The sequence below is a fragment of the Mauremys reevesii genome, linkage group 4, assembly GCF_016161935.1.
Source record: "Mauremys reevesii isolate NIE-2019 linkage group 4, ASM1616193v1, whole genome shotgun sequence".
NCBI lineage: Eukaryota > Metazoa > Chordata > Testudines > Geoemydidae > Mauremys > Mauremys reevesii.
In genome coordinates, this window is record NC_052626.1 from 68,042,284 (window position 1) to 68,063,821 (window position 21,538).

At 45.3% G+C, this 21,538-nt stretch overlaps 1 protein-coding gene and 2 long non-coding RNA genes across 3 annotated transcripts in view; 1 reads left to right on the forward strand and 2 right to left on the reverse strand.

The window, feature by feature from the left end:
- Positions 1–21,538, reverse strand: part of RAD51B (RAD51 paralog B) — a 723,435-nt gene that overhangs the window by 3,559 nt on the left and 698,338 nt on the right. The gene's annotated exons all lie outside the window — the stretch shown is intronic.
- On the reverse strand, positions 2–6,104 carry LOC120403063. The gene is made up of 3 exons (XR_005597450.1): positions 6,019–6,104; positions 5,785–5,924; positions 2–346 (listed from the first exon to the last, which is right to left on the reverse strand). It is a non-coding gene; the product is annotated as an uncharacterized LOC120403063 (long non-coding RNA).
- Positions 15,305–18,704, forward strand: LOC120403070. The gene is made up of 3 exons (XR_005597458.1): positions 15,305–15,407; positions 17,196–17,290; positions 18,445–18,704. It is a non-coding gene; the product is annotated as an uncharacterized LOC120403070 (long non-coding RNA).

Here is a 21,538-nt window from a genome sequence, read left to right on the forward strand (position 1 = left end):
CTGACAGTGAAATTGGTTTTTCTTGCAAAAACGAGATGCTCTCTTTTAAGATAGCCACTCAAATGTAGAATACTTCCTCCTCCCAACCCACAGTCTGCACGGGGGGCTTTGATATACCATCTCTCCTTCTCTGAGATGAGAATATGCTGATCAATTTAAACAAGCAAATGGGTGTGTGGTTCCTTGTAAGAAGACACATGCAGTGGCTTATTCGATCAGGCTTTGTTGATCTTTGTGTTTACACTGGGATCTTCCTCTTGTCTTAATTTTCAAAGTCACTCAGGCTTTTCCTGCAAACTTCCTCTTCTGATATTTGTATCTGGATCTCCTGGACTGGCTTCCACTCCTGCTAGAAGAGATGGACCTTTATTGCACCAAGAGAGTATGAGCTATGTTTTGAACTAGACTCTGGTAAACTGAAGTTTCTGATGAAATTATTCTAATTTTCAGATTTCAGGGTTTGCACATTAGTAACTGTTCTAGTTAGGCTTTTAGAGGGACTACATATTTTACAAGGTGAAAGAACACCAACCAAAAGCAGTTGAGTCAAAATGCATAAATCTCATCCCACATCATAGCCCAACCCTCACCTACTCCTTCAATGCAAAATTTCATTGGCGCTTCCAGGAACTGCTGGAAGCGTATTGTCTTGGGGCACTTTCTCCTAGCAATGCTTACAGTGTAACTCTTGTACTCAGACTTGCTTGAGGCTCCCCTACCCATCTGAACATGTTTCAGCATCTTTCCAAGTTGTTGGGGGTGGGAAAACATACCAAACCAACAACCATCTACGCTCTGTCTCTTGCCCCATCTCAAGGAAGTTCTGGAGAAAATCTTTCCAGATTTACTGTGGAAGAACATCTTCCTAACATAGAACCTGCAGGATACCCCAGGGCCTATGCTAAACTTCCACCTGTGATATTGGAGGCCCTTTGGACCTAGCATTTCTACAGTGCAGTTTGGCAGAAACATAGGGCCAATTTAAGAGGTAAAAGTGGAGTGGGAGGTGGCTACTAGAGAGATGGGTTACACTGGATAATATAAAAGCCATATGGAATTTTATCCAGCAGAACTTCACATAATTGGTAAGCAGTACATGCTGCCCATGGGGGAAGAGCTCCTGGCACAACCACCATGCTGTTACTAATGTTTGACAAATGTCCTTCAAATGCATTGCACAGGCAGCAGCAATCTTCTATAATATGCTTATATTTGCACATTCTCGGTTACTCAAAACTGTTTAAGCCTGAAAGACTGGTATCTACCATAAGGTGCTTTGCAGCAGTAACTGCTTAACTGTCTCCCCTGAATGTTTCATGGAGTTTTGGTTTAAAAAAATAAATGCTCTGAGCGGCAAAGGATTCTTTGGCATATTCCAGAGTGTGAGCATGGAGCTGGAAACTGCTCACCATTCTAGAGTTCTTTGAATGAATGTGCTTTGCCCTGTTAATAATTGATGAAGGAAATAGCTGTGCTACTTGCATGTTGCTCTCTGAGGAATAATTAGGATGCTGTGCTAAAAGCAGACCTTTGCGCATAGTACTTGTGTGGTTCCCCTGGCGGTGCAGTGGCCTAATGTGCCAGCTTCTGGAGACAGGCCACCATTTGTCTTTGGATGGTTCGTGCTTTCTTGATGATGCACACCTTTGCCAGTAGGTTTTTATGGCAGTGTTTTGCAATAGTTAAATAGACTAAACTTGAGCCCTGGGTGGACGAGGGAGGAGAAGGAAACACTCTGTAACCTCTCAGAACAGGCCACAATACACATTTATTTAGTATGACCTCTTTTTAATATTGGGAGTCTCCTGGTCTCTAACCCCAGTTACTTTGATAGCTGCTATGCTATAGGCAGGCCTATATCTTAACGGTGCTGCTATTCTCCTGACCGTGGATGAAGCTCAGTTATCCATATTGATTCTTCTAGATGGCAGCTGACAAATCTAAAACTTAATCATGAAATGTTAGTGTCATCAGATATTAGGAAGATTAAATTGAGTCACCAAGTGGCTTCATTGCTCCTTTTCTGAGAAGTGCTGGAGAATAGTCTTGGGCAATTGCTCATCTGATCTAAGGGGCCTTGTCCAGTATTTCCTTCTGTTGCCTCTCTTCAATTAGTATATGGGGTTGTTAAGGTGGGTAGTGAGGAAGTGTGGGCAACAGTGTCTTCAGTATGCTAATAGCCCACTCAATCTCTTCTGACTGGTTCAGTGTTCTAACATGCAAACTGATGCATGGATGAGAGCCAGCTGCCTGAGACTCCATACAGATAGGATTAGGGCGACCAGACAGCAAGTGTGAAAAATTGGGATGGGGGTGGGGGGTAATAGGCGCCAATATAAGAGAGACCCAGAATCGGGACTGTCCCTATAAAATCAGGATATCTGGTCACCCTAGATAAGATGAAGAATGCTTACAGTTGAGGGAAAACAAACTAGATGGCAGAGCTTACCTCAGCAACTCAGATTGATGGGGTTTGCCTGCTGTTCACTTCTAAGGTTCTCCACCCAGGCCTCTTTGTGGTTCTGCAGTCGCTACTTGAAGTTTAAGTAGTTGCTGTTCCAAAGACTGCTGCTTGCCATCTCTGCTTGCCAAGAAGATTTCATCCATTTCTTTCAGCCCCAGGCCTCACTTGTTCCCTGCCTTTGGTGCCTTGAGATTAATGTCTATAATGCTCTCGACCTTCAAACCGTCCAGAAATTGCAGCTAGTTCAGAATAAAGCAGCCTGCTTGCTGAGCAGTGATACTTCTCTCCATGATCTGCATTGGCTACCTGATGTCTGGCATGTTAGAGGCAGATTTTGATCTGCAAAGTTTCTACATGGTTTAGGCCCAACCTATTTGAGTGACTGCCTCTCCCACTCTGTGATGGTATGGCAGTTGTAATAGCTGAGGCACTCTGGCTTGTAGTTACTTGAAATAAACAAGATGGAGCTCTGAAATGCTTTCCTCTCCCCATTCCCAGGCACCTTGGTCTGACAGTCACCAAATCCAGCCTCTCTGGCAAAACATGCAAAGTGCCTCACCTATTTGCCCAAACTTCTCTGGATGTGAGGCATGCAGTGTGAGATGGGCTCTTTACGGGGGTGGGAAACAGGTCTCTCTGCTGTCCATTTTTTGATGTACTGGGTTTAGTCTGTTTTAAATAGATGTGATGTGTGTGCCTGGAGTATGAAAGGGCAGTGATAAAGCAAAATACATTTAAAAACAATATCCTACTAACTCTTGTTTCTCTCTTCCTGCTACTATTTTGCTCTGTCAGTGTAGTTAAGAGATGGACAAAAGGAAGAAAACGGTCTCCAGCTGTGATTTAAGAACTGTGGAAGTGAAACAGGAACATTGTTACAAGCTCCTTAAGCACCTGGACTGTCTGTCTGTCTAGTGCCTACCACAGCAGAACCCTGGTCTATGAACAGGGCCCCTAGCTGCTACCACAATATAAACAGAGAATGCAATGAGCTGCCCAGGCAAGGCTGTCTTACAAAGCAGAATGAGCATGTGCAAAAGGACATGTAGGAGGTTGCTGCTAGATGATGGGGGTGGGTAGAGCAAATCCATACAACACTTTATAAACACAGGTTGGAGCAGGGATTGTGCCTTCTTGTGTTCACACAGTACTAACTAACGGTAGGTGCTACAAGCAACAATGAACGGGCTCTCCAGAAATGCCTCAAGAACTGGTAGAGTGTTGTGAGGAGGGTCTGGGGTGGGAAGAGTATCAGGAGCATTTGAGTCTCAGTCTGGAGAGCAAGGGCTTGGGGAAGCTATAAGGAGAGGAGCTGAAACAGTGTGGGAAGATGGGGTTTCCAACGTTGATGTAAAGGAGTCGTGTTGCAGAAGTGTGGGTGGACAGACAGATGTGTGAGGAGAGGGAGTCGAGAACAAAAGACAATGCTGAGGTTACAAACCATGGAAGCCAATGGAAGGGCTGAGTTGAGATGAAGTTGTGCTTGGGAAGGCTCCTCATGCCCAAAGAACCATGTCTGTTTTTGAGAGCTGCAGGAAATTGAAAGCCAGACTTGTTCAAGACAATGTGGGTCAGGGACAAGTCACAGAGGTTGAAAAATGGTCTGAGTAACAGCAGCAGCTAAGGTTAAACAGTGAAAAGATGAGTGAAATGAAAAGTAGATGAAAAACAACTTAGGGCCAAGAATGGAGTCTTGTTGGGACACCACAGAACAGAGATCTGGGCCCAGAGGAGACCCCATACTGGAGACAGTTTGGTAAGAACAGAGCCATAATGGGAGGGGAAGTGCAGGAATCATTGCATTGGTTGGGGGTCTAAGTCTAGGGGGAAGGAGTGCTCCATGATGCCAAAGGCTGCAGTGAGGTAAGGGAAGGAGGAATTGAGACAAATCCAATTTGTCTTTCCTCAAGAAATGGGAGTTCAGGTAGGCACGAGAATACTGTCAGCAGAGATTTGGGAATAGTGTTTCATGAACTCATGGAACTACACTTAGAACTTTGAAAAGGGCCAGTTTAATCCAGATCATTAGAAGATGATACTGTCGAGTGGTGTACATTGTCCTTTGTTCTGAGACTCTGGGGCTCCATGTCTGCTTTTTGCAAAGCCTGTACTTTTTCTCTAGAAAACTTCCAATTAAAAAAAGTTCTTTAAAACACCCTAAATCAATACCTGCTGTGCTATGACTAAGCCCCTCAGGCAGCATTGTAGCTAATTTATAACCTCTCCTTCTGAATGAAGGGGGGTTCTACTGGAAACAGACACAATAAGCATAGGCAAGGGCACAGAGGAACACAATTCTGCAGTAAACTAGGGAGGAAATGGGAATGTGGGTGGGTGGCTGCCAGGTGTGACAGTTTCTTATGTTTCCTCATGAGTAGACCAGAACTCCTGTTTGGTTAGCACAGCTTTCTGGGCTGAGTGGGGTTTATTATACTGCAAATGTTTGGAATTCCATGTCTTAATTTTCCAAAGATTTTTAATTTTGTTTTGTTGTTACCATTCTCTCAGCCTCTTCTCGGTGACATGATTTAATCAAAACTGTGCTGCTTTTTGGGGATGCAAAGGATGAGCTTGGAGCCCTCATTCCTTCTGCAAATTAATCTTTTTACGGTTTTATTTTTATGTCCTCCTCCACCCACCCACCACTACCACTTGCTCAACACATGGAAGTGAAACTTCTCCATTTAACGTTCTCCAGGCTTTATAACTGTCTGTGTAGCACATGGCTGCCAGCTACACAACTGTCGCAGAGGTCAGAGCCTTTAAGGCGGTGTTTCCCTCCTGGTTTCTAAATGGACAATGGTGTGTTGTAAAAAGAAGAATGGGAACCAGTGGAAACAAATTTATATTTCTCTATATTTTCAGATCCTATTGCCCCTCTTTGGTGGCATCAGGGGCAAAAATGCTTTGAGACTAGAATGCCCACCATGTTAACACTGGGCTTTCAACAACCCACTGTCCTAGATGTGAGAGTCATGTGGAAGTTTAGCCATGTGTTTTGCCATGTCTCTGGAGTTTTATCTCCTGCATGGAAAAGGAGGGGGATACAAGCAGGCAGCAGTTGGAGTAACACAGATGGATACATTGTAGTGCCCAGGTAGAACTAATACTTAGCACTTCTCTAGGTTTGCTTTCACATGTGGATCTGGAAGCACTTCACTAAGATGCTGAGCATTTCTTAAGGTAGGCAAATATCACTGTACCTATTTCATAGATGGGGAAATTGAGCTACAAAGCAGTTAAATCAAGTGACTTGATCAAAGTTACACAGTCTGTCAGCCGAAGAGCTAGGAAAAGAATTTAGGACTTCTGACTTTTACCTTTCTGTTTTAATCTTCAGACCACAGCAAATATTTCCTGTACAGATGCCAATGTTGATTCACAGGACAAGGATGTGGAACGCAAGTAATAGAAATGCCAGTACTGCTTAGGTCTATAGTCACAGACCCTGAAAGAGAGGCTAGAGTACATGGAATAAAAGCAAGCAAAGTTATTTTTAAATGCTTTTGATATATGTGCTTTTAAGGAATTTCTTGAAAGACATCAGCATTTACCCTTCTAATGACTGAGGAGAATGAGACTCCACTGCAGGCCCAGCTTTTAGTTAAGGAGACTATAAGAATCCTGGTTTCGACATGACTCTGCAGTCATGTGACCATGGAATGTTGTGTTCATATGCAACAATGGACTAGTCATGTCATTTAAGAAGTGCAGTAGTTCTCTGAAAAATTACTGTAAAAAACAGTACAAGAAGTTTCCGTTCTCATTTTCTCTCATCACCTCCAGATGTGATATGTTCAGTTTGCAAATCAAGCTTTTTTTTCTGCCAGCCCTAAAAATTCATCCTGGATCTAAAAGTAAAGACTGACTCCAACTTGCTCCCTCTTACCAATGCTAGCCTAGCATGTCTAACAGGAGTAGAAAAACAGTAAAAACGTTTTTTCACTAAGTTTAGCCAATAGTCAGCTGAGCACACACAGGAACAGATCTGTTGAATGAGATATCTGCCATTGTTACAGTCACTTTTCTGACAATAACAGCACTTTAAGGTGGGTGTGAATAGCAAGAAAAGTTGTCTTTTTAAAAAAACAAAGAAACAATTTGTGATAACTTTAAAACAGGCAGTTGGAGGAGTGAACCTAGTGATAGAAATGGGAGGCAGGAGGCCTGCTGGGTTATCATATCATTAGGTTTGGCAAGGACTTCTAGTGAGTCATCTAGACCATCCCTCTGACTACGGCAGGATTGATTTCATTATCCCTAAACCACCTCGGATTCAGATAGCTGTCTAGAGTTAACCTTGAATGCTTCCACTGCTGACAAGCCCACAGAATTCCCTCAGCAGCGTGTTCCATTGCTCAAGCTGTCCTAATGTTTACGTATTTATCCTAATATTTACCTTGAATTTATCCTGCTGTAGTTTGTCCATTTATTTCTTGCCCTGTCCTTTTTGGCTAATCAAAATGGAACACTACCCTCTTGATAATATCTCTTTACATCCCTCACCTGGATTGAGAAGAGCAGAATAACTGCCAAGATGGAGATAGACACGATCTTTCTATAATACAACCACATACAGCATTTAACCTTTGTCACAGCATCACATTGCTGATTTTTCTTCAGTTTGTTATCTCCTGAGGCCCGTGACACTTCTCTGTAGCACTGCTGCCTAGCCAGTGCCCCCCATATCGTGTTTGTGTGAGGATTATTCCTTTACTGAATTTAATTTCTCTTTCCAATCTATTAAGAGCCTGCTCTGATTGTACTACTGTCCTTCAAAGTATTTGGAACCCTCCAAGTAGCCTGCCGGCTGAAGGTTTGGATAATGTACTGTGGCAGTGGATAATACTTGATGCTTCAGTGTAAGTTGCACCCTGGAGCCCTGTAGCACCTGGTCACTTGTACAATCCTCCTCCTGAAGGGAAAAAAAAATACTTCTTGTCTCTGGGCAGCTTAAACCCTGAACATAAAAGCCAGTTTAGTCCCTCTTACCATGAATTTCCATAGTTATAACTGTTCATAATGGTCATAAAATTATCTAGCGTTTTAAAAAATTCACGCATAGTATTGGACCTTGTGACCTCCCCTATCAGCTCAGTTCCAAAGGGTGACCATACTCTATGTAAAGACGTAGTACCTTTTGTTTGCTCTGAGTGTACTGCCCTTTAGGGTTATCGACCGACCCTTTTGGTCTCATATTATTGGCCAGAGTAAGACAGAGAGATGTTTCACTTTTCACTGTGTCCTTCATAATTTTGAATACACCAATCAAGTCTCCTTTGCCATTTCACCTTTTCATCCCAAATAATCCTAGTTTATATAATCTCTTGTCAAATGGCAAACCCACCTAGACCTCTTTTATGGATTGCTCTTCTATGGATATTTTTTAACCTCTTCTACACCCTCCTCAAAGTGAAGCAACCAAAATTAGACACACACAGTTCCAAAAGAGTTCAACATAACTGTCAGAACATTTTAAATCACTTTTAATGCAGCCAGGAGTACCATCTAATTTTTTAGCGGCTTCTCTGCACTGGACAGGCTGCTTCATTCAACTGTTCATGAAGGTCAAGATTTTCAAACCTGAGTTCTTAAAATTAGACTCCTAAATTCATATTTAGGTTCACAGGAGTTGCTATACTAGATCAGACCCACAGTCCATGTAGTTCAGAATCCTGTCTCTGACCTTGGCCAGATAAAAACTGTACATAGATTTGTAAATAATTTTTATACTTCATAGCTTTTATATTAATATAGTTTAGTTAGTACAGCTTGTTTTTCCCCATCCTGGGGACTCCCTACCTGTGGTCTGGGACTGTGCCCAGAGTCCCAAGGTTCAAGAATCACAGGTCCTGCCTTTGCTCCTTCTCCATGAGTGAGGATCACCAACACTGCATCTACTGCTGGGGTGAGATGCATATGTCTGCAAAATGCAGTATTTGTTGCTCATTTCCATCAAAAACTCACAAAGCTCATGAGCTTTGTCTAAGGAAACACCTTATGCTGAAAGCTATGAGGCCCTACTCCAATTTGGGCCAGGCAGACCCTCTTGTACATTGGAACCCAACAGCTGAGTGGTGCGTCTCCAGGCATGTGCTGAGGGGCACAGTCTGCAGCTCCTAAACCTAAGGACGCTTCCTCCAGGTCTTCCTATGAGAGTAGAGTCCACTCTTATGGTCACAAGGCCAGATTCCTGTTCAGGACTGTCTACAAGAGAGGCGATCCCTACCGCCCATCCCTACAACCCATCAAAGTTGGGTAAGTCCTCGCACAGGAATTGTAACAGGCCAACACCACTGGAAACCCTCAGGCTGTAGGATAAAGTGTGCAAGAAGAAAGATCCACTGGTTCCATTGGTGACTCCAGTTCTGAAACACAAGGACTGTTATCCACTGGTTCTGTCTAGGAGTGTGGGTCTGGAATCACCAGCTCACTCATCCAAGGACTGCACTAGCCCCCAAGAAACACCGGAACCATTGGTTACGACCATCAGAACCCTCTGAATCTCAGGATGTATGGAGACAAATACACCACCACAGGATATTTTCCTCCCTTACCCCCAGTCTCCTATACTGTGTGGCCTGGCCCTCCTGTAGGCAATTACACTGGAGGACAATACTACTTCAGTGTCTCAGGAACCATCTCATCTCCAACCATCGAGCAGGAGTGATCCGGTACCAAAGCCCCACCATTGGAAGGGGAGCAGTTTTCTGACTTGGACAAGTTCTGGCCACTCCTCCATCTCCTCAGAGAGAGCTGAGCCCTGACAGGCAATCGAGCAGATCTGGATGCTACAATCTGGATGGAGATGGAGGGTTCGGGGATCCCCACAGTGGCCTGGGCTCCCTGGGCGGCTCTTACCATTACCTGCTCTGGCTTCTGGCCTGGCTTGGGGCAGGGCCTTGGGAGGAACAGGAGGAGCAGGGGTGGGGCCATTGAGAGGGGCAGGGCCTTGTGGTAAGGGGAGACTAAAGCCCACCTCAGCCCCACCAAGAAGAGGCTGGTGCTGCCAGCAGGGGCTGCTGGTACTGCTTCACGCCTGCCCAAGACATGCAGATGGGGGGAGCAACGTGACCTCCCTGCCCCCCAAACTATGCCCATGTTAAAAAGTGGATAGGTATGCCCGCGCCCCCCCCCCCACTCCCCCAGCTCATGGATATTTTGCAGCCTGGAGGCCCAAGGAAGGTGATGCTTCCAGTTAATAAGCCCATCATGAAGCTGGATAGATTGACATATTTCAGCATCCTGTGCCCCACACCTAAAAGAGCAGAGAGGTGCTATTTTGTCCCTACCATGAGGGAGCTGAATTTCTTTTTCTCCAACTCCATCCCCAACTCTCTGGTGGTACAGGCAGCTACAGAGAGGGCTAGGTCACAACATCAAGGGACCATCCCACTGACAAGGGCTCAAAGAGGTTGGACCTCCTGGGGAAAAAGGTCTTTTCTTCTACAGGCCTGCAATTTCGTGTTGCTAACTAACAGGCTCTGTTAGCGAAATATGATTTTAACAACTATGCCAGGCTGGCAGACTTTAAGAACAAGCTTCCCCCTGAGGACAGAGCCCAATATCAGTCCTTCATAGGACAGGGCAAGTTAGTGGCAAGAATGGCTCTCCAGGCTGCAGTGGATGCAGCAGATATGGTATCCAGAGGCCTGGCCACTGGTATAGTCATGAGGAGGGATTTTTGGCTATGCTCTTCACATTTCCCCAGAGAGGTCCAGAATACCATATAGTCAAATCTCTTCAATGAGAAAATGGCTGGGTCCCTACACTCACTACGGGTCTGAAGAGAGAACACCAGAGACAAGCCAATAGGCCAAGGCCACCTTGTCGTCGAGTGTTCTACCTCCAACATCCAGCCACACCTCCCCAGAAATGTCAGAGAGACAGAGGCCTTGATTCTCAGCCCCTTCTACCACCATGACCTCTACTCATTCCCAGCCACCTGCAAAGGGCTGTTTTTTGCACCTCATTTTAGACCCGCCTTCTACCACAGATGCCACCACCTCTTCCCCCATTATATTCAGAGACCATCTCGCAGTCTTCACCCACAATTGGGACTTGATCATGACAGACAGTTGGGTCTTGGATATTATCCATCAAGAATACTCCATGCAGTTCCTCTCCCTTCCCCCGTCAGGGACCATTCTCATAAGGTGATTCTTCATCAAGAGGTGGATTCCTTCCTACAATAAGTGGCAATAGAGCACATCTCACCTCAGTATCAAAGGCGAGGGTTCTATTCCCAGGATTTTCTAGTCCTTCAAGAAGACGGAGGATGGATACCCATTCTGGACCTTCAACAACTAACCATCTTTATTTGAAAGTCAAAATTCAGGATGCTTACATTATCATCAATAATTCCCTCCCTATGGGAGGAGATGTGGTTTGTGGCTCATGAAGGATGCATACTTTCATGTAAACATACCTCCTTCCCACAGAAGGTTTCTGCAGCTTATGGTGGGCCAAGAAAATTTTAGTTCAGAGTCCTTCCCTTTGGGCTAGCAACAGCACCCAGTTTTGTGTTTACAAAACTTTTCTCTGTGGTGCCAGCCCAACTGAGATATCAGAGTTACACAGATTTCCCATATCTGGACAATTGGCTTTCAGTAGGTCACTCATGCCAAGAGTGGTGATGGATTTTCTGCTCCATCTTCTAGCAACTCTGGACATCTGCCTAAACAAAGAAAAGTTTATTTAATCACCCACACAGAAAATAAACTTAATCGGCGTGACACTGGACTCTGTTTCCGTGAAAGCTTTCCTTCCCACAGAAAGATTTCAGTTAATGAGCAGCCTGATAGCCCCGACTACTTGCAGACCAAGAACTACGGTCAGAATGTGTCTTTTAGACCACATGGCTGTGTGCACTTGTGAGATGCTGTTTGCCAAGCTTATTTATGATGTCTGCAGGCCTTGCTCTGGTCTGTCTACACTCCAAAGATCACATCAAGTTCAGCGTGTCTGTTCCCACCAGAGTCATCGCCTCTCTTGCCTGGTGGTTCAACCTGGAGAGTGTGAGGTGGGTGTTCCCTTCAACACTCCTATCCCCACTGCCATCATCACTTCCCTTCTGGGTTGGGGTGCTCACCTGAACAACCACACTGCACGAGGCACATTGACATCACGAGAGGCAGGTTGCACATCAATATAGTAGAACTGAGAGCAGTTCCACCTGGCTTGCAGAGCCATTCTCCTGCTTAAACATTTACACTATATCAGAGTGATGTCAGACAACATTACCACAGTCTTTTACATAAACAGGGGAGAGCAAGATCTCTTCCTCTTTGTCTCAAAGCAGTCAGGCTTTGGAACGGGTGCATCCAGAACCAGAACGCTATCCAACCTCTCAGATGCACAGCACTTGTTAGCAGACAACCTGAGCAGACACTTCTCTGTGGACCACAAATGGGAGGTTCGGTTCACAACTCTGTCCTGAGAGAAATATTCACTCAGTGTACACCTCAATGAGATCTCTTTGCATCCCAAATGAACAGAAAACTTCACCTGTACATGGCTCCCAGGGCAATGTTCTCCTGTTGTCATGGATAAATGATCTCAGATATGCCTTTCCTTCCACTCCTCTGCTACCATGACAGAAAGATCTGTCATGCCAGGCCAGAGTCATTCTCCTAGCACTCAATTGGTCCACACACTTTTGGATACCAAAGCTCCTGAAAATTTGAGCCTACCCAATTAGAATCCACTCCTTCTTAGACCTCCTAACTCAGAATCAGATAACCCAATCCAGACTCGCTCCATCTCATGGCCTGGTGTTTGAATGGGCATTGAAAGTAGAGCACTCCTGTTCGGCACCTGTTCAGGCTATCTTTACCCAAAGTAGGACGGAGTCAACTGGGACTTGCTACCTAGCTAAATGTAGATGTTTCTCTACCTAGGTGCAGCATAATCAACCTTCTCCAGGCACTGCAGCTATTTCAGTTGTTTTAGATTAGCTCCTGTCTCTAAAAAAACTCACATCTTTCCAATAGCTCACTGCGGGTCCATCTCGCAGTGATTAGTACCTCCCTCCCTCCGGTAGAAGTATGTTCTGTTTTCACCCATCCAACTACAGTAAGATTCATAAGGGGCCTAGTCAAGACCTTTACACCAGTGGTCAAACCTACAGCTCAATGGGACCTCAATCTCATCCTGCGAACACTCACCAGACCATCATTGGAACAGTTGGTGACAGGCTGCATGTCCCACCTGTCCATGAAACTTGCAATCACTTCAGCCAGGAAAGTGAGAGAGTTGCGAGCCCCCATGGCAGATGCTCCTTATATGTTTTTTTCACAGGGAAAAGGTGTCACTTTGCCTCCATCCTGAGTTCCTGCCCAAAGTTATTTCTGAATTCCATGTCAACCAACGTATCCATTTACTTGTCCTTTTCCCAAAACCCCATGCTTCTGCCAAAGAAAAAATACTTCATTCCCTCAATGTCAGATGTGCTCTGGCGTTTTACCTGCAAAGGACCAAACCTATCAGAAAATTACCAAGACTTTTTCTCACCATAACAGAAAGATCACAAGATCAAGCAGTATCATCTTAGAGAATCTCTTAGTGGTTTTCTCGATGCATCACTGAGATTAGCACACTGACCGTCTCCTGATGGAGTCAGGGCACACTCCATGAGGCCACAAGATGCCTATAAAGCATCCCTGAAGAACATTCCAATACTAGACACATGCAGAGCAGCCACCTGGAGCTCCAGCCATGCATTCACTAGATTCACTAGTGAACTTGCTAGTTCAGGCCTCTGCTGTGGATGCAGCAGTGGGAACTGTAGCACTGCAAGAATCTTTGCTGCTGGCTTCCTCACACCCTGCTCCAGTCTGAGCACTGCTTGTCAGTCACCTAGGTGTGGAATACACATAGGGACCAGCACTTGAAGAAGAAATGGAGGTTACTTTGAGATGTGTGGTCCCTATCTGTATTCCACTACCTGCCCTCTGTCCCCTCTGCTTCGATCATATTGGAGTCACAATATGGAAAGTTATCAGCGCACACTGCCTCTTATTCCTTAGGTCGGGAGCGCGAGGTGATTACTGCACTTTGCGGCCAATGGACACTGCTTGTTAGAATTTCTGGACTCAGGCGCATACTGTGCATGCCTGCCCACGTGTGGAATACACATAGAGACCACACATCTCGAAGAACCTTCAGTTACTGGTAAGTAACCTCCATTTCAGAGGCCACTGGCATTCTTACCAATGTTCATTATCTTACATTTCTTCAAGTTAAATGCATTTGGCTATTTTGCTGCCCAATTTTCCAAAGTGTTTAAATCTTTGCAGAATGCCTCACAAGCCTCCATCATCTACCACCCTAACTTAAAATGTGCTCTGAAAAGTGACACTGTCAACAGGGCATCTTGAGAGTTTAGGTTTGTCTCTCAATCGCTACAGATCAGCTCTGTGTAGTTTACAAGTAAAATGACTTTTTCTAACCATCAGTCCAGCAAAGTCAACCTGGAATCTGAAAGTCAAGATGGATTTTTTATGAATCCTGCCTCACTAATAATAAAAATTCTGCAGTCAGGACCCAGCTAAAATTTCTATTGATGAGACAGAGGCAAAGTGAGACTCCTGAGCTAGCCAGAGTAAAAAAGTAAAATCTTATTTTGTTGCTACTAAAAATAGCAGCTATGGCTCTGACTACCCGTAAGGAGCAGATGTGTGATGTGGATAAAAGGTAACATGTTTACATAGCCAGTATTCAGAGAGCGTGTCAGCCAACTGGGATAATGTTGGTCTAGCATCGTGGGCCAGAGCAGGCATCAGAACCGACGGTAAGAGCTAGAGTCAATAGTCAGAAGCTGGAGTCATTGGTCAAGCTGGAGGGCAGGAACTGGAGCGAGCAGGGTATCAGGCAGGGAGGGTTCAAGGCAGGGGCAGGACAGAGGCAAGGCTCGGGACGGGGCACGAGTAGCAGGAACAAGGTAGCTCGGGGTGAACATGAGCACTGAGCAGCCAGCAAGGTCCTGCTGCTGCTGACTTAAGAGCTGGTGTGCTGGCCCCTCCAGCCAGTTAGGTGGTATGGCTAATCAGGCAGCCTGCTGCTGGCCAGCTGTACTAATGAAGCTGCCTGGAGATTAGCTCTGCTGCAGGCCCTGATTCCTGACAGAGTGGAACCACATTTCAATATTACCAGCAACTTGCACCCACTGTCTGCCTCTTCCTCCATATGTAAAATAATATTGATCTTTATACCAGTCCCTGGGACATCCACTGACAGCTCTTGACTCTGAGGAGTAGCCATTAACTCTGTTTACTATTACTTAACTGGCTCTTAACGCATGAAAAACTTTGCCCCTTAACCTGTGGTTATTTATTTTCTGTTATAGTTGTTTATAAGAGACCTTTTTCAAAACGTGCTTGAAAATTCATGGGACCACAGACTGTTTATTGGGTCACCCTTATCTGCTCTTTCAGTCGCCTTTCTAATGCAGACTTTGGCTGTATTCTCACATGCAAAATGATTAGCAATTGAAACCACTTGGTGTGGTACAACTTTAACCCAGCACCCCAGAAGGGGTTAAGGTGAGAACATGGTTGGAAAGTGAGGGACAGAAATGAGTGCAGGCAGCATATGGGCCCAAGCACAAAGTGTGTGTCGTGCTTGCTCTGTGGTAGTTCAGCTGACAGGAAGTTGCAGATGTCTGCTGAAGAGAGAAAGCCCCCTTCCCCCGCCCCGATCAGCAAGTTCTGCAGGAGGCAGAATGGAGCCGATTCAGTTTAGTTATCTTATTATAGAGACTGCTTAGGAGAAGTGGGAGGAACAAATAGTGTCCATTTTCTGAAGCTAATTTAAATCACCATTGTCAACCACAGAGCAAGGCACGATGGATCCATCTCTGGATGCGCCGAAGTCTGGCCACGTCTGCTTAGGATTTCACAAACAGAGAACAGACCCTGAGTTAAAGCTGGGAGAATATGTTGAGGTAATGTGTTCCTGGGCTACTGCCCTAAACTTCCACAGTATGTGGCAAACAATAATCAGACACTCACTCTCTTTTCCTAATAGTGTTTTTATTTTCCCTGCTTCTCTCCTATCCTCCAGTGTACCTAGCAGGTATTCTCAGCCCAAGAAAGGGCAAAGTCTATTATCATCTCTGCTCCTGTTAATCCATCTCCATTAGCTGTTCTCATTCTTACTGTAGAGCAAAGGCCTTTCCTGTCCATCCACCCATGCTGGCCAGTCTCAGCTCACCGCAGGCCCTTCAGCTCTGTTCTCCTGTTCATCCATCTGTAGCAGCTATTTGTAGCCCTGCTGCTGGGACAAGTCTCTCCAGCATTGCTTCTGCCCATTCATCCATCTCCACCATTCCCAGCCCCACTGCAGAGCAAAAGCCGGTTTGGGGGTGTTGCTCTTCCTGCCCATCCAGTTGAAGGGCTTTTCTGGAATTTCAGCAGCTTGGACAATGCTAGTTGGGCTGGGTGTGACATTTAGATAACTGTGTCTTTGCTCACCATCACCATGGTTAAAGCTGCTAGGGACAAATGTCCCTATTGGCATCACACATGGGTCCTTTGCCAGAATTGCTGCCATAAACTGTATGACTATAAAGTGGTGTCCAGCATCTGAGTAGCCTCTTTTTCCTGCCCTCACTCCTCAAAATAACAGCTTCCTGGGTGAAGAGACTGAGCGGTGTGCTACATCAAAAGATTTCTCCTGTATCCCTCTGGTTCCTCCTCAGACACCACATGGATTTATATTTTTGGACCCAAATCTTGTCTAGAGAGTAAGCCCGAGGTCCTTGCCTAGTGTGCCTGTAGGTAACCACCTCTGCTAGCATTCGAGGTATGTGTGCATTTCTTGTGACAGGAACACGCAGCCTTTGGGTAGTAGAGGTAGTAGAGGATGCACATCAAGCTCTTCTATCTCATAACATGGCTGCTGATCACCTAGCTCAGATGCACATGCGATAGTGGAGTTTGGACCCTGTCCTTCATTTTTATCTGGGCCTCAATACTAATCATGGCTATTTCAGTTAACTCACCCTATCATTCCTTCTTCTTCTTCTTCTTAACTGGCCCAATTCACTCTGCCCATCAACCCCAGATCATGGCCACCCGAGCCAACTCTCCCCCATAAAAGCACACAGATCAACAAAATTTTCCAAGAAAACTGTACATGCAACTTTTAATTTCTTAGGGCCAAATGCTGCAATTCTCAGCTGTAAGCTGGAAATGCCGTAGGACAATAAAATTAATTTTGACATGTCAATAGAAACCATCAGACACACCAGTGATGCTGTAATAGTCACAGACAAATCGCATTGTTAAGTTGGAGCTAAGGTAGTGATCATGTATCAATAACTTAAGGCTAAAAAAAAAAAAATTACAAGAATGTTGTAGTCATCACTCATCAGCAAAGAAACAAACAAACAGCTTTAATAAACTCCAAACATTAGAAATCCAGGAAACTCAGAGTCAGGATTGAATTTAAAAGAATGTCAAACATGGATGCATGGAAATACACAGTTTAGGCCCCCATACAGTCTTAATTCTGCACCTGACTGATGGCAGCCTCTGCCCTTGCCTTCTACGTTCCTTCTATACCTAGGAGTTTGCAGGATCCACGTGAGTTTGCAGGATCAGGCATTGTAAGATGTGTTATTTTTTAATCAATTACCTGTTCTAAGTTCAAAGACTAAGGTTGAGGTCATCTTGTTTGGAAAAGCCACTGTATTGCCTATCCCACTTCCCTTCTTCAATTTTCTCACAAGGTCTCTAAGAAGCATATAGTCTTTGGCGAAATCTGCATTTGGAGAGGACATTGCACTTGTACAGCTTGTACTGACAGGCATGTAAGACACTAACTGTAAGTGTGAAGTTTTGTCACCACATTAACCTTTGCTCTTTTCGTGTAAGTGGAATAATTCCCTAGCTGGGCCTAGCAGATTTGCACATATAAACACATTAGCACTGTAGTTACCGATAGCTGTTTAACTGTTGTCACATGGAGCCTTAATGAAGAATGGGCGATAGTACAAAATCTTTTTTTTTCCCCCCTGTGGCCAGCAAGTGAAAAGGCCAGAGTGGGCACAGTCACTGAATATGTAGGAGTTAGGAATTCTAGTATTTGTGGTCACTGATTAGATCAGACTTTGTTATGAATGGCTAAGGGTTTCTGGACCCGATTCTCTCCTGTGTCTGAACTCCATTCGGCACAGAGAAGCCGGGGGAGGCATCAAAATGTAAACAAACACTATGAATGGCAAAAAGTAAATTGGGGTCTAAAATTATTATATTTATTTGTATGTATTACTGTAGCACCTAGGAGCCCTAGTCATGGCTCGGGACCCCATTGTGCTAGGTGCTGTACAAACACAGAAAACAAAATGACCTTCCCTGCCTCAAAACACTCACAATCTAAGTGGTTCCCAAACTGTGGGGCGTGCCCTACTAAGGGAGCCCGGAGGAACGTTTGGGGGGGCAGGGAGGGAGTGTCACCCTGCCCCACTCCATCCCCAGCTCTGCTCTGGCCCCAGCCTCAGCCCCGGCCACAGCTCCACTCCTGGACCCAGCCCCACCCCCAGCTGTGGCCCCAGACTTGGTCCCTGGCTCCCAGCTTGGCTGTGGCTCCAAACCCAGCCACAGCCATGGCTGCTGGCCCCGACTGTGGCCTAACCATGGCTCCACTCCCAGTCCCGGGCCCAGACCCACCCCCAGGCTTGGCCCCTGGTTCCTGACCCAGCCATGGCTCTGGCCCCAGCCTCAGCCCCCTATCCACCCCCAACCCCGGCGCCATGGCCCCACTCCAGCCCTGGCTCCTGATCACAGCTCCCAGGGGTAGGGGGATGAGGACAAGGGTAAGGGGCGACCACTGATTTAAATAGAAACATTATGTCTTACCTATCAAAGGTGTTGTTTATTAGTAAAGGAGGTAAGAGCATTTTAAAAGAAAGATTTTGAGCTTAAGTGTCCCTTTAAAGTTGTACTTTTATTAGCAGTTCTTTACTTTTTCACTGTCAGATGGATCACTACATCTTGAACACAGAGGGCCAGATTCTCCACTCCAGTGGCATGAAGAGGCCAGAAAGCACAGTGCAGTTCCTGGCAGGGGAGAATCCCTGAGTGGCATTGAGCTAGCGTAGCCCTCTTCTATGCTGCCTTCCCCCAGCCCCCAGTGTAGGGGCTATGGTGAGGAGGAAGGGATTGGCTGGAGTGCAACTGTACTCCAGTGATTCCCTAAGTAGGGCACTGGCCTGTTGAGGCCACAGCCAGCTGCCAAAGCGTACAGCAACCCCAAGATTGCTCTAAACTGCTCAGGGGATGGGGCTGGCATAGAGCCAGCCTCATGATTGGGGACCCACAAATGGTTCCTTCCTCAGCTTCTTCAGGTGCTTACAGGGAGGTGAGAATTGGGCCACTAGAACCCAATCCAGCTCCCAGTAAAATCAATGTTGCAACTCCTATTTAATTCAGCTGTGCAGAATTGGTCCTTGAGTTACTGTTATCATTCATCTCTGCTGAAGAAACAAAACATAGTAGTCACTATAGTCCAAAACAGGAGTACTGTAATGAGTTGCAAGCCAAGACTGAGGAGCAGAGCTATGGGCACTTGAATAGCAATTGGTGCTGCAGGCTGGGCCTGAAAAGCTGTGGCAGCGCTGTATGTATGCCCAGTTTTGACTAGAAAATGGTACTTCAAGAGTGATGTAATGTGGCAGGGGGTGTCTTAGTGCTTGAAAACCAGGGGATGCTCCATATCAGCTCTGAGTGCCTTTGGGCTCAGAAGTGCTGGGCTGTACAGACATGTGCAAGCCAATTAGCATGGGTGCCCCAGAATTTAAATAGCAGAAGGTGCTGTGGATTTTTATTGTGGTACATCAGCAGAGCTGTCGGGGGGACCTTGCAACACTATAGCTAGCGCTAGACAGTTGTACCAGTCCCTGGTTTCATCCATTGGGTAGAATATTAGAGAAGAAGAGGAAAGAGAGACAGCAAGTGAGCGTAGGAAAAGAGACAGAAAAAGACCCCCAAACATATTTTGGTAGAAGGGCTGGATTTTGAAACACTTGTGATCATGTCTGGCCTTTAAACTAGTCAGCAGTCTTCCATACGTGCCAAATGTGTCAGAGAATGTCACTGCAATACCTGGGAAATATAGCTAGCCTCAGCAAAGGTCCTGTACCAGGAAACTCAATATGTCCGTGGCCACGTCATACATGATAATATGGTTAAACCCCTCAGCATGCCTTGTCATAACACACATCTTATCAGCCCTAGCTGATAAGAACAGCAGCCATCAAGCGCCCAAACGGACATCATCCATAAACTCACTAGTTTAAGGTAGTGCCTGAAGTATCTTCCTATGCCAGCAGCCATGCCTGACTGGGTTGAACTGGCTGTACTGAACTTCCAGGCAATTTGCTAGAGGAGGAGAAATAATAAGAATTAGCCACAGTGGCTTTTTTTGTTTCCTATGTTTTCTGCCATTCGGCAAATGATCACAGAGTAGGTGGAGGTGGCTTGAGTCCTTGCCAATTAAAAAAGGTCTGATTTCTTTATAGCTGCATAAGGAAAAACTCTTGTTTCACTTGGCTGAAGGAAGGGAGAAAAAGTTCTGCTTGAGATTTGACAAAATGCTCAGATCCAAAATTCCCCCAAGTTCACAGGGTTTGGGTTCCGGGGTTTAGGTTCAAAGACAGATGCTAGTTGCCAAATTCAGCTCTGGATCCGAATCCCAACTTCCCACGGTTAGGTATGGATGGTTGGGACGGTAGGGGAGTGAGTTAGTTAAGGGTGATATCTAACTGCAAGGCACAGAAGTCCTTGTCAATCAGTGTGTTTGACTGCAGTATTGGTTCCTGTGGACAAACCTAGCAGCTGGCTCTGGCTGGTTTTGTCTAATTTAATCTGGGGTGAATTTTAGGGCTCAGGGAAATGAGAAACTGGATACACCAATAAAGAGTGCAGGCCTTTGCTGTACGAGGTTCTCCAGATAGTTCTATGACCTGCCCTTCTTATCATAGGCTCCCCAAAATAGCTTTGTTCTGATGCACTTCAGTCTAGACATGCAACACCCCAATTATTCTAGTCCTGGATAGGCCTCTGGAAAGAAACTGCCAGCCATGTTATGTTGTGTTGCAGTTTTGTGGCTGAGACAAAAAGAGACCACATTAAATCAAATTCATTTTTACTTGTGCTCTATCTGCTTAAGCTTCTGAAGGCTGCCATAAAACTAATAATACTGTTAAAAAAATAATTGATTAAAAAATCCTTAAGTAGAATTTGAAAGTGCACGGCAAACATTAATATGGAGATACAGTCTGATTTCTGTGCTGAACATACTCATTAATCAGGCTATAGAGAGAGGCTAATTAAGCACAGAAATGCATTTTACTTGACCTTTTACAAATATTTTCCCCCTCTGCAAAATCTCCTTGGTTCTTTCTGTTCACCAAAGAGATACCCAGAATGCATCATTCTGTGGCAGTTCACAAATATCATGGGCTGCAATGAGACTTTTGGGAAGTGAGATATTGCATTCTGGGATCTCTTCAGTGAGCCAGGAAGAGCAAAGAGGATTCCCCCAGATGGAAAAATAATTTTTGAAAGGTGGATTAAAACTGATTGCTAAATTGAATGCTCTTCACTCCCCATCCCCAACCTAATCTGGTCCCTTGGGACATTCAGCACAAAAATCTGCATTTAAATCAATTTTAATCATTGCACTTCATCTTGGAATTCAGGCCATCATCTGAAAGGCCAGAGGCGTAATCTACTAACTCTGCACTCCTTGAGGGAGGCATCCACTCCCCCAGTGCAGTAATGACTGGTGAGCCCTGACTATACACATAGCTTCTCATCCACTCCCCCAGCTCTGCCTGTCTCCAACAGAAGTGTAGACAGTTTGATTGGACAGGCAGAATAAGCGAGGAGGCTATTTAAAACCAGGCCAGCATATATGTAATGGGTTTGTCGGGTTTTTTTTTTTTTTTACAGTATGTGCTTAGAATGATTTTACAGCCTCTGCAGATGAAAATTGCTTGACCACTTTTTCAGAGAATGAATGAACTAAAATTCAGCACTGGTTTTGACTGCCACATCCATAGCTTTGATG